Below are 12,419 nucleotides of genomic sequence, written 5' to 3'. Positions count from 1 at the left end.
GGCTCCCTTGTTAATGGAAAACCAATACTTCAAAGGGAAAGAAACTGGGGGCAGACCAAAGCTCCCGGAATAATTTTACCTGAGAGAGGTACTGAGAGAATTTAGCAGTTGAAAAGCTAGCCTGTTTCTCTTGATCTTCTTTGGCTTGGGATTTGAGGCAGGAAATTCTGATGCAGAAAAGCCTTAGTTATAGTTAATAGTCATCCTGGGCTCTTCAGCTCTGTTCATGTCAAGCCCCACTTCCCAAGAATCTTGAGTTTGTTTGTAGTTGATGTATTATCTTGTTTGTTTCACGCTCCTGAAATGATCTCAGAAGCCTCTGCTCACTGCCCTTTGGGGCAGTAGTATGTAGGCCTTGTGAGACAAGTAGCTGAGTCTTCATACATTAGAAGTAGAAGTATCTTTAGGGATCATCTGGTACAGGAGTCCACTAGACAGGAAAAAAAAAAAGTAGCAGGCTGTTTCTGAATGTATGTTAAATTGTAGCCTTCTTTGATAGAGACTATTGAAGACTTGTTCTTGCCTGCAAATAAATATTTACCTACTTTTCTGAAAAGGGCGTGGCCCTCATTCTACAATCTAAAATAGCAATTCTCAAATTGTTAAAAATATAATTGTCATGCTCACATATATATTTCTTTGTCATGCCACATGTCTTGATTGAGGTGATAGTCACCTGAGTGTATACATTTATCAGAAATCAGTGGCCTTGGGTTAAACCGTGGAATTTTCTTGTATATACTTTAAACCTCAGTACGTTGAAGGTCAGGAACAGTGGCGGCAAGGAGATACCCCTCGTCCAAGGTAAGGAACAGCGGCTGTGCTTTGCTGGAGCAGCCGTGAAGAGATACCCCACGCCAAGGTAAGAGAAACCCAAGTAAGATGGTAAGTGTTGCAAGAGGGCATCAGAGGGCAGACACACTGAAACCATACTCACAGAAACTAGTCAATCTAATCACACTAGGACCACAGCCTTGTCTAACTCAATGAAACCAAGCCATGCCTGCGGGGCAACCCAAGACAGGCAGGTCATGGAGGAGAGGTCTGATAGAATGTGGTCCACTGGAGAAGGGAATGGCAAACCACTTCAGTATTCTTGCCTTGAGAACCCCATGAACAGTATGAAAAGGCAAAATGAGGGGATACTGAAAGAGGAACTCCCCAGGTCGTTAGGTGCCCAATATGCTACTGGAGATCAGTGGAGAAATAACTCCAGAAAGAATGAGGGGATGGAGCCAAAGCAAAAACAATACCCAGCTGTGGATGTGACTGGTGATAGACGCAAGATCCGATGCTGTAAACAGCAATATTGCATAGGAACCTGGAATGTCAGGTCATGAATCAAGGCAAATTGGAAGTGGTCAAACAGGAGATGGCAAGGGTGAATGTCGACATTCTAGGAATCAGTGAACTAAAATGGACTGGAATGGATGAATTTAACGCGGATGACCATTACATCTACTACTGCGGGCAGGAATCCCTCAGAAGAAATGGAGTAGTCATCATGGTCAACAAGAGTCCGAAATGCAGTAGTTGGATGCAATCTCAAAAACGACAGAATGATCTCTGTTCGTCTCCAAGGCAAACCATTCAATATCACAGTTATCCAAGTCTATGCCCCAACCAGCAACACTGAAGAAACTGAAGTTGAACGGTTTTATGAAGACCTACAAGATCTTTTAGAACTAACACCCAAAAAAGATGTCTTTTTCATTATAGGGGACCGGAATGCAAAAGTAGGAAGTCAAGAAACACCTGGAGTAACAGGCAAATTTGGCCTTGGAATGCGGAATGAAGCAGGGCAAAGACTAATAGAGTTTTGCCAAGAAAATCCACTAGTCATAGCAAACACCCTCTTCCAACAACACAAGAGAAGACTCTACATATGGACATCACCAGATGGTCAACACCGAAATCACATGGATTATATTCTTTGCAGCAAAAGATGGAGAAGCTCTATACAGTCAACAAAAACAAGACCAGGAGCTGACTGTGGCTCAGATCATGAACTCCTTATTACCAAATTCAAACTGAAATTGAAGAAAGTAGGGAAAACCACTAGACCATTCAGGTATGACCTAAATCAAATCCCTTATGATTATACAGTGGAAGTGAGAAATAGATTTAAGGGCCTAGATCTGATAGGCAGAGTGTCTGATGAACTATGGAATGAGGTTCATGACTTTGTACAGGAGACAGGGATCAAGACCATCCCCATGGAAAAGAAATGCAAAAAAGCAAAATGGCTGTCTGGGGAGGCCTTACAAATAGCTGTGAAAAGAAGAGAGGCGAAAAGCAAAGGAGAAAAGGAAAGATATAAGCATCTGAATGCAGAGTTCCAAAGAATAGCAAGGAGAGATAAGAAAGCCTTCTTCAGTGACCAATGCAAAGAAATAGAGGAAAACAACAGAATGGGAAAGACTAGAGATCTCTTCAAGAAAATTAGAGATACCAAGGGAACATTTCATGCAAAGATGGGCTCGATAAAGGACAGAAATGGTATGGACCTAACAAAAGCAGAAGATATTAAGAGGTGGCAAGAATACAAGGAAGAACTGTACAAAAAAGATCTTCACGCCCCAGATAATCATGATGATGTGATCACTCATCTAGAGCCAGACATCTTGGAATGTGAAGTCAAGTGAGCCTTAGAAAGCATCACTATGAACAAAGCTCGTGGAGGTGATGGAATTCCAGTTGAGCTGTTTCAAATCCTGAAAGATGATGCTGTGAAAGTGCTGCACTCAATATGCCAGCAAATTTGGGAAACTCAGCAGTGGCCACAGGACTGGAAAAGGTCCGTTTTCATTCCAATCCAATAGAAAGGCAATGCCAAAGAATGCTCAAACTACCACACAATTGCACTCATCTCACATGCTAGTAAAGTAATGCTCAAAATTCTCCAAGCCAGGCTTCAGCAATATGTGAACCGTGAACTCCCTGATGTTGAAGCTGGTTTTAGAAAAGGCAGAGGAACCAGAGATCCAATTGCCAACATCTGCTGGATCGTGGAAAACACAAGAGAGTTCCAGAAAAACATCTATTTCTGCTTTATTGACTATGCCAAAGCCTTTGACTGTGTGGATCACAAGAAACTGTGGAAAATTCTGAAAGAGATGGGAATACCAGACCACCTAACCTGCCTCTTGGGAAATCTGTATGCAGGTCAGGAAGCAACAGTTAGAACTGGACATGGAACAACAGACTGGTTCCAAATAGGAAAAGGAGTACGTCAAGGCTGTCTATTGTCACCCTGCTTATTTAACTTATATGCAGAGTACATCATGAGAAACGCAGGACCGGAAGAAACATAAGCTGGAATCAAGATTGCCGGGAGAAATATCAATACCCTCATATATGCAGATGACACCATCCTTATGGCAGAAAGTGAAGAGGAGCTAAAAAGCCTCTTGATGAAAGTGAAAGAGGAGAGGGAAAGAGTTGGCTTAAAGCTCAACATTCAGAAAACGAAGATCATGGCATCTGGTCCCATCACTTCATGGGAAATAGATGGGGAAACAGTGGAAACAGTGTCACACTTTATTTTTTTGGGCTCCAAAATCACTGCAGATGGTGACTGCAGCAATGAAATTGAAAGACGCTTACTGTTTGGAAGGAAAGTTATGACCAACCTAGATAGTATATTCAAAAGCAGAGACATTACTTTGCCGACTAAGGTCCGTCTAGTCAAGGTTATGGTTTTTCCTGTGGTCATGTATGGATGTGAGAGTTGGACTGCGAAGAAGGCTGAGCGCCGAAAAATTGATGCTTTTGAACTGTGGTGTTGGAGACGACTCTTGAGAGTCCTTTGGACAGCAAGGAGATCCAACCAGTCCAATCTGAAGGAGATCAACCCTGGGATTTCTTTGGTAGAAATGATGCTAAAGCTGAAGCTCCAGTACTTTGGCCACCTCATGCGAAGAGTTGACTTATTGGAAAAGACTTTGATGCGGGGGTGGATTGAGGGCAGGAGGAGAAGGGGATGACCAAGGAAGAGATGGCTGGATGGCATCACGGACTCGATGGACGTGAGTCTGAGTGAACTGCGGGAGATGGTGATGGACAGGGAGGCCTGGCATGCTGCGATTCATGGGGTCGCAAAGAGTTGGACACGACTCAGCAACTGAACTGAACTGAACCATAAACAGCACAGAGTTTGGAGTATTTTGAAAATCTTAATTAGCATAGGGCTTTTCTCATTGTTGAGTCAATGATTGCCGCCAGGCCTCCATATCCTTAGGCACCTGGGAATATATTAATGTATTTGGAATATAGAAAAGGAAATATAGTAGTTTTTGATGTTAGCAATACTAGACTTTTTGAGTTAATGAATTTTCTCTTTTGTTATAGATCACTGTACTTTGTTATAAATCACTGTGTCCTTGCTATGTAAAAATGTAACTTTATCACTATCTTAAGTCTAAATAGATCTTAAGGGGAACATTGGTGAAGGGTTTTCATTTGTTGGGCTGAATCTCCATATTCCCTGCCCTTATAATGAATATAACTAGCATATAGAAGAAATAAGTATTAACCTTTAAGATTAATCATGTTAACCTTAGGTTAAATAAATTCCTTTCTTAGTTGTAACCCACTACACCCTCTCCCTATAGGAATGCAACTTCATCTGCTACCTTCAGAGGGTGGCACCTGGTTTAAGAAGAAACACCCTTGGAAAAAATAAGTTTTTTGGTTATCAGAAAGAAAGGATAGTAAAATGTCAGCAGGCCTCATGGCCATAAGATGATGTAAAACCCCTAAGACCTTTTTTTATATACATTTATGTGAAGCACCTGATTTTGATAAATGTCAGGACTGCTGACCCCCGAGTGACTTTAACATTTCCATTTGTCTCTATGTATAACAAAAGGCATGTAAGCAAATCTAAAAATAAAAAAAAATCGGATCAGTTTCTGGAAAGACTGATTCCCCCGTGTTGTTCTTTCTTTCCCCTCTGGCTGAATTCCCATCTGGAGCATGGGTACTCATCATGTCTACTTACTTGCCCTAGCTTCTAAGATCCGTGAGAGAGGGAGCCCAAGGCGGGGCACCCTCCAATATTCAAACGGGCACCGGTGGCCCAACGTAGATGGTGCAAATTCCTTGTCTTGGAGTTTTATTGGTATTCCACGTAAACCAAGTTATTCAGCATCTTTTTCTCCACTAATATTTCCGACTACACTATCCGTTTCTAATCTCTCTATATATCTGTAATTAAATAAGTTTTTTCCTAGGACACTGATTCCGTCTCCCCTTCGAATTACCGTGGATCCACCAGGGCTGGACCCTGGCAGTATTCCCTCATAATGCCTGGCTCAGCAACTGGAGCCAGCCTATTGTAACTATTTGACTAGCTGACTGGTGGAATGAGTGAATGCATGAGTAAAGATAGCAGGTCCCGGTGGTTAAGACCATCAACACTGGACCATAAATATGTAGTGTTATGGCTCTGAGCAAGGGACTTTCCTTTTCGTATCATCAATTTCCTTAGCCACAAAATAAAAGTAAGAGTGGTCCCTGTATCATGTTTGTGCATGCTCAGTCACTCAGTCATGTCCAACTCTTTGGGACCCCATGTACTGTAGCCCACCAGGCTGCTCTGCCCATGAAATCTTCCAGGGGAGAGTACTGGAGTGGGTTGCCATTTCTTGTTTCGATGATCTTCCCAAACCAGTGATCAAAGCCAATGATACAAGAACCTAGTACAGACTGTGGTACAGTTATTGCTCAAAGTGTGATAGTTGTTGTTCTTATAAAGAAGCTTAGGGTGCAGGTCAGTTCAGTTCAGCTGCTCAGTTGTGTCTGACTCTTTGTGACCCCATGGACTGTAGCACGCCAGACCTCCCTGTCCATCACCAACTTCTGGAGCCTGCTCAAACTCGTGTCTGTCGAGTTGGTGATGCCAGTGCAAACCGTATGCAATTGTGGGCATATCACACTGGCATGAACTTGATCTAAGGGTGCGGCAAGCATCCATATGCAAGTCATTCTGTTTGGTCAGTTAGCAAATAGAACATGAAGCACTTACTGGGAGACAAAGAAAGTACCTCTAATGTTGCCATGTGGGAAAAGCTTCTGCTTGGGAATCCAGGGGCTTGTGTTCTAAGACCTACTCTGCCATGACTCACTTCATAATCTGGCGACGAGTGTTTCCTTTCTTTGGGCTTCAGTCTTAACATCAGAAGTATTGTTCTAGGTCAGATATTGACACCTGCTTGGCTTTCCCTTCATTCATTCCTTCATCCTGTTGGCCTACACAGTATTTTAGAGCAATTTGAATTGGTTTCCAACATTTAAAAATTTAGATCTTTCCCATAAAACTTTTTATTTCCAGATTCTTTTAAAAATAAGACAGTATAGCAATACATGACCAACTCTCCCACATGGCAATGATTGGCTGGAGCTGCATAGCAACTTTCCCCTTTAGATGGGGCATAGTATTCTGGTTTGCCACAGTCCCCACCACTATCTGTTACCTCCATTTGAGGACTAAAGGCAGTTGCCATTTGCCCTCATACCTGTGATTTTTTTTTTAATGGAGCTAACGGGAAATTAAAATATCACTTGTCTCCATCAAATGTGGAATAATGAAAACTAGTGTGGAGGAAAATTATTTAGTATGAAAAAGCATGATGTCCAGTGATTGTGTGACTTCTTAATGCCATTCTAGAGAATTTCTAATAAACCTACATAAGGGACATCTGACTTTCTGGGGAAATTTAACTTTGACTAACAATTGACTAGGACTCAGTGACGATTTTTTTATAACTCTGTAAAGTTAGAGGTTAGCTTGTAGGAAACTGATAAGGTAGAGTGATTTTTGTACATCCAGTAAAGAACGTAACACCACAGTTATGGTTTTGTTACTCTGGAGGGCAAGACACAGATTTGGATCTAATTTAGCAATCATATTTCTTTCTATTTTTTGGCTGCACGGATCTTCGTTGTGGCGTGCGAGTTTTTCTAGTTGCAGATGTGGGCTCTTAGTTCCCTGACCAGGGATTGAACCCGGGTCCTCTGCATTGGAAGATGGATTGTTAACCACTGGCCCACCAAGCAAGTGCCTAGCAATCATATTTCAGCATTTCGTTGTACATGTGTGCTCAGTTGTGTCCGACACTTTCTCTGCCCATCAACTCCTCTCAAATTCTTTTCAGGCCACGTCTGTCATACTGTTGCTTCCTTCATTAACGAATAAATAAGCTCACTCTTTATTGGTATGAGAATTATGTTTTTAATCTCTTAGTGGTATTAATCTTGTATCTACTGTGGAAGTTCCAAAGAGTTTCCATTAGTCATTTGTTGTTAATTTTACTTATAATTTTTAAATGAAATTTCAGTTCAGTTCAGTTCAGTTCAGTCGCACAGTCGTGTCCAACTCTTTGCGACCCCATGAATTGCAGCATGCCAGGCCTACCTGTCCATCACCATCTCCCGCAGTTCACTCAGACTCATGTCCATCGAGTCTATGATGCCATCCAGCCATCTCATCCTTGGTCGTCCCGTTCTCCTCCTGCCCCCAATCCCTCCCAACATCAGAGTCTTTTCCAATAAGTCAACTCTTCGCATGAGATGGCCAAAGTACTGGAGCTTCAGCTTTAGCATCATTCCTTCCAAAGAAATCCCAGGGTTGATCTCCTTCAGAATATACTGGTTGGATCTCCTTGCAGTTCAAGGGACTCTCAAGAGTCTTCTCCAACACCACAGTTCAAAAGCATCAATTCTTCAGCGCTCAGCCTTCTTCACAGTCCAACTCTCATATCCATACATGACCACTGGAAAAACCATAACCTTGACTAGATGGACCTTAGTCGGCAAAGTAATGTCTCTGCTTTTGAATATACTATCTAGGTTGGTCATAACTTTCCTTCCAAACAGTAAGCGTCTTTCAATTTCATTGCTGCAGTCACCATCTGCAGTGATTTTGGAGCCCAAAAAAATAAAGTGTGACACTGTTTCCACTGTTTCCCCATCTATTTCCCATGAAGTGATGGGACCAGATGCCATGATCTTCGTTTTCTGAATGTTGAGCTTTAAGCCAACTCTTTCCCTCTCCTCTTTCACTTTCATCAAGAGGCTTTTTAGCTCCTCTTCACTTTCTGCCATAAGGATGGTGTCATCTGCATATATGAGGGTATTGATATTTCTCCCGGCAATCTTGATTCCAGCTTATGTTTCTTCCGGTCCTGCGTTTCTCATGATGTACTCTGCATATAAGTTAAATAAGCAGGGTGACAATAGACAGCCTTGACGTACTCCTTTTCCTATTTGGAACCAGTCTGTTGTTCCATGTCCAGTTCTAACTGTTGCTTCCTGACCTGCATACAGATTTCCCAAGAGGCAGGTTAGGTGGTCTGGTATTCCCATCTCTTTCAGAATTTTCCACAGTTTCTTGTGATCCACACAGTCAAAGGCTTTGGCATAGTCAATAAAGCAGAAATAGATGTTTTTCTGGAACTCTCTTGTGTTTTCCACGATCCAGCAGATGTTGGCAATTGGATCTCTGGTTCCTCTGCCTTTTCTAAAACCAGCTTCAACATCAGGGAGTTCACGGTTCACATATTGCTGAAGCCTGGCTTGGAGAATTTTGAGCATTACTTTACTAGCATGTGAGATGAGTGCAATTGTGTGGTAGTTTGAGCATTCTTTGGCATTGCCTTTCTATTGGATTGGAATGAAAACGGACCTTTTCCAGTCCTGTGGCCACTGCTGAGTTTCCCAAATTTGCTGGCATATTGAGTGCAGCACTTTCACAGCATCATCTTTCAGGATTTGAAACAGCTCAACTGGAATTCCATCACCTCCACGAGCTTTGTTCATAGTGATGCTTTCTAAGGCTCACTTGACTTCACATTCCAAGATGTCTGGCTCTAGATGAGTGATCACATCATCATGATTATCTGGGGCGTGAAGATCTTTTTTGTACAGTTCTTCCTTGTATTCTTGCCACCTCTTAATATCTTCTGCTTTTGTTAGGTCCATACCATTTCTGTCCTTTATCGAGCCCATCTTTGCATGAAATGTTCCCTTGGTATCTCTAATTTTCTTGAAGAGATCTCTAGTCTTTCCCATTCTGTTGTTTTCCTCTATTTCTTTGCATTGGTCACTGAAGAAGGCTTTCTTATCTCTCCTTGCTATTCTTTGGAACTCTGCATTCAGATGCTTATATCTTTCCTTTTCTCCTTTGCTTTTCGCCTCTCTTCTTTTCACAGCTATTTGTAAGGCCTCCCCAGACAGCCATTTTGCTTTTTTGCATTTCTTTTCCATGGGGATGGTCTTGATCCCTGTCTCCTGTACAAAGTCATGAACCTCATTCCATAGTTCATCAGACACTCTGCCTATCAGATCTAGGCCCTTAAATCTATTTCTCACTTCCACTGTATAATCATAAGGGATTTGATTTAGGTCATACCTGAATGGTCTAGTGGTTTTCCCTACTTTCTTCAATTTCAGTTTGAATTTGGTAATAAGGAGTTCATGATCTGAGCCACAGTCAGCTCCTGGTCTTGTTTTTGTTGACTGTATAGAGCTTCTCCATCTTTTGCTGCAAAGAATATAATCCATGTGATTTCGGTGTTGACCATCTGGTGATGTCCATATGTAGAGTCTTCTCTTGTGTTGTTGGAAGAGGGTGTTTGCTATGACTAGTGGATTTTCTTGGCAAAACTCTATTAGTCTTTGCCCTGCTTCATTCCGCATTCCAAGGCCAAATTTGCCTGTTACTCCAGGTGTTTCTTGACTTCCTACTTTTGCATTCCGGTCCCCTATAATGAAAAAGACATCTTTTTTGGGTGTTAGTTCTAAAAGATCTTGTAGGTCTTCATAAAACCGTTCAACTTCAGTTTCTTCAGTGTTGCTGGTTGGGGCATAGACTTGGATAACTGTGATATTGAATGGTTTGCCTTGGAGACGAACAGAGATCATTCTGTCGTTTTTGAGATTGCATCCAACTACTGCATTTCGGACTCTTTTGTTGACCATGATGACTACTCCATTTCTTCTGAGGGATTCCTGCCCGCAGTAGTAGATATAATGGTATCTGAGTTAAATTCACCCATTTCAGTCCATTTTAGTTCACTGATTCCTAGAATGTCGACATTCACTCTTGCCATCTCCTGTTTGACCACTTCCAATTTGCCTTGATTCATGACCTGACATTCCAGGTTCCTATGCAATATTGCTGTTTACAGCATCGGATCTTGCGTCTATCACCAGTCACATCCACAGCTGGGTATTGTTTTTGCTTTGGCTCCATCCCTTCATTCTTTCTGGAGTTATTTCTCCACTGATCTCCAGTAGCATATTGGGCACCTAATGACCTGGGGAGTTCCTCTTTTGGTATCCTATCATTTTGCCTGTTTATTGTTGTGTGTAGTGTAGTTGCTCAGTCATGTCCGATTCTTTGTGACCCCACAGACTGTAGCCTACCAGGCTACTCTGTCAATGGGATTTTCCAGGCAATAGTACTGGAGTGGATTGCCATTTCCTACACAATTATGTGCATAGTGGCAGGAGTGTGGATAATCCTGTCACACAAGCTAGTCTGCCAGCAGAGAGGTTTGACCTGAGACACCCTTGTCACGCCCAGGAATTTTTATTGACTGGAGCTGCAAGTTTACTCCTTCTCCGAGAGAACCGGTGGGGAACAGCCCCCCATAAAGTCAGAAGTGTAGGTGAGAGCATGAAACAGTAAAGTAGGTAGACTCTGGTTTTGAGGGTAGATGCTCGGGAACAGGGGGTTTCCTGAGGCTCGATCCCGCCTTTGCGTATGCTAAAGCCTCTTTCCGCATGACCTTTGCCATGGGCAGAGTTCCTCACGCTGGCTCCCGGCAGAATACAATTTCATAATCCCAAGTTCTGCTCTAAAACTCAGCTGGTTAGGCTAACTGGGTCCACATCCAAACCCACATCCCATTCTTCCAATCCTAAATAACAAGTGGTTCTTGCAGTACACAAAGGGTTGGGCTATGCACTTCAACAGAGCTGACTTAAAATTTAGAAGTAACAGCAACCTCTAGATGTTTAGGGATCCTGTTTAAATTAAAAGATTTCTGACAATGCAAACATCTTAGGAGACCAGATGGCTTGAAGACCAGACCCACTAGTAGGAGATGAAGAAAATTGTGTTTTAGACACCTTGATTCTTCAAAGAGAGACTGGAGGGATGAAGATTATTTTGGAGGTTATTACACGGAAAAAGTTGAGGAATGAGTAATAAAGTTAATTCAGCGTACACTTGGCAGAAGTGAGGTATAAACACCCAGAAGTCACTTATATTCTCTGGAGGCAGGTTTCCAGTAGGCTCTTTATTAAAGAGAGCAGTGTGATGGAAAGAGAGGATTTTCTATGTTCAAATCCCAGTCCTCCAACTTTTTAGTCTCATACACTTAGTTGATTCATATGACATTTCAAGACTACAGTTTCCTATTCTGCTAAGTCAGTATAATAATATCTACCTGCTAAGGCACTTGTGAAGGAGAACTAAATGGCATAATATATATTAAGCAGTTAGTAAATGGTACCCATTCAATGTTTCTTTCTAGATACAAATGAAGTTGACATATGCCCTTCTCCTTCATGGGCAGAGGAGAAGAAGAAGAAGAAGAAACATTTTTCTCCATATGTTACAATGATAAACTTTACAGTGGTGTTCTGAGAACACTGCAAAATCTGAAAGTGCTTTTCAACTGTCAGAAAAAGATTACATTTTCACTGCGCTGAATAACAAGGAACAACTTTTGCCGGGACAGTCTTCCTCACAAGAGAGCTGGGCATCCGTGAACAAGTCCGTTATCTCTCTGGTTTCAGCCCCTCGTACCTGGGAGAGGTCGCTAAGCTCACCGTTAGCCGTTTGCGGAACACTTCCTTGTTTCCGGCTCTGACTTCTCCCATCCGACGTGAGCCTCTCAGAGCGTACTCAGTCTGATTCTGTGTCCGGGACTTAGCACAGAGAATTTGCTGGCTCAGTGATTGCCTCTCGGACTCAAATGTTGATCACTCTCGTGTAATGATGTTGAGTTACAGTGTTAGTCGCTCAGTCGTGTCTGACTCTTCGCGACCCTCTGGACTGGAACCCGCCAGACTCATCTGTCCATGGGGTTTTCCAAGCAAGAATATTGGAGTAGGTTGCCATTTCCTTCTCCAGGGGATCTTCCCGATCCAGGGATCGAACCCGGGTCTCCTATATAGCAGGCATATTCTTTAACGTCTGAGCCGCAGGAAAGTCCTTGAATTACAGAATTCGTTTCTTTGTAAATTAGTGATCAACGCCAGGGTTACGGAGAGAACGAACGGAATTTGTCGCCTTTAAAAGCTATTACTACACGGTTCGTGTTGCTAGCCCCACATTTTAACGTATTCTCGTTTCCTACTTAACACTGTGTATTTGTAGGAAGTTCTTTGTTTTTTTTACGTTCATT

The sequence above is a fragment of the Ovis canadensis genome, chromosome 3, assembly GCF_042477335.2.
Source record: "Ovis canadensis isolate MfBH-ARS-UI-01 breed Bighorn chromosome 3, ARS-UI_OviCan_v2, whole genome shotgun sequence".
Classification (NCBI taxonomy): Eukaryota; Metazoa; Chordata; class Mammalia; order Artiodactyla; family Bovidae; genus Ovis; species Ovis canadensis.
Note: the sequence above shows the minus strand (reverse complement) of the source record.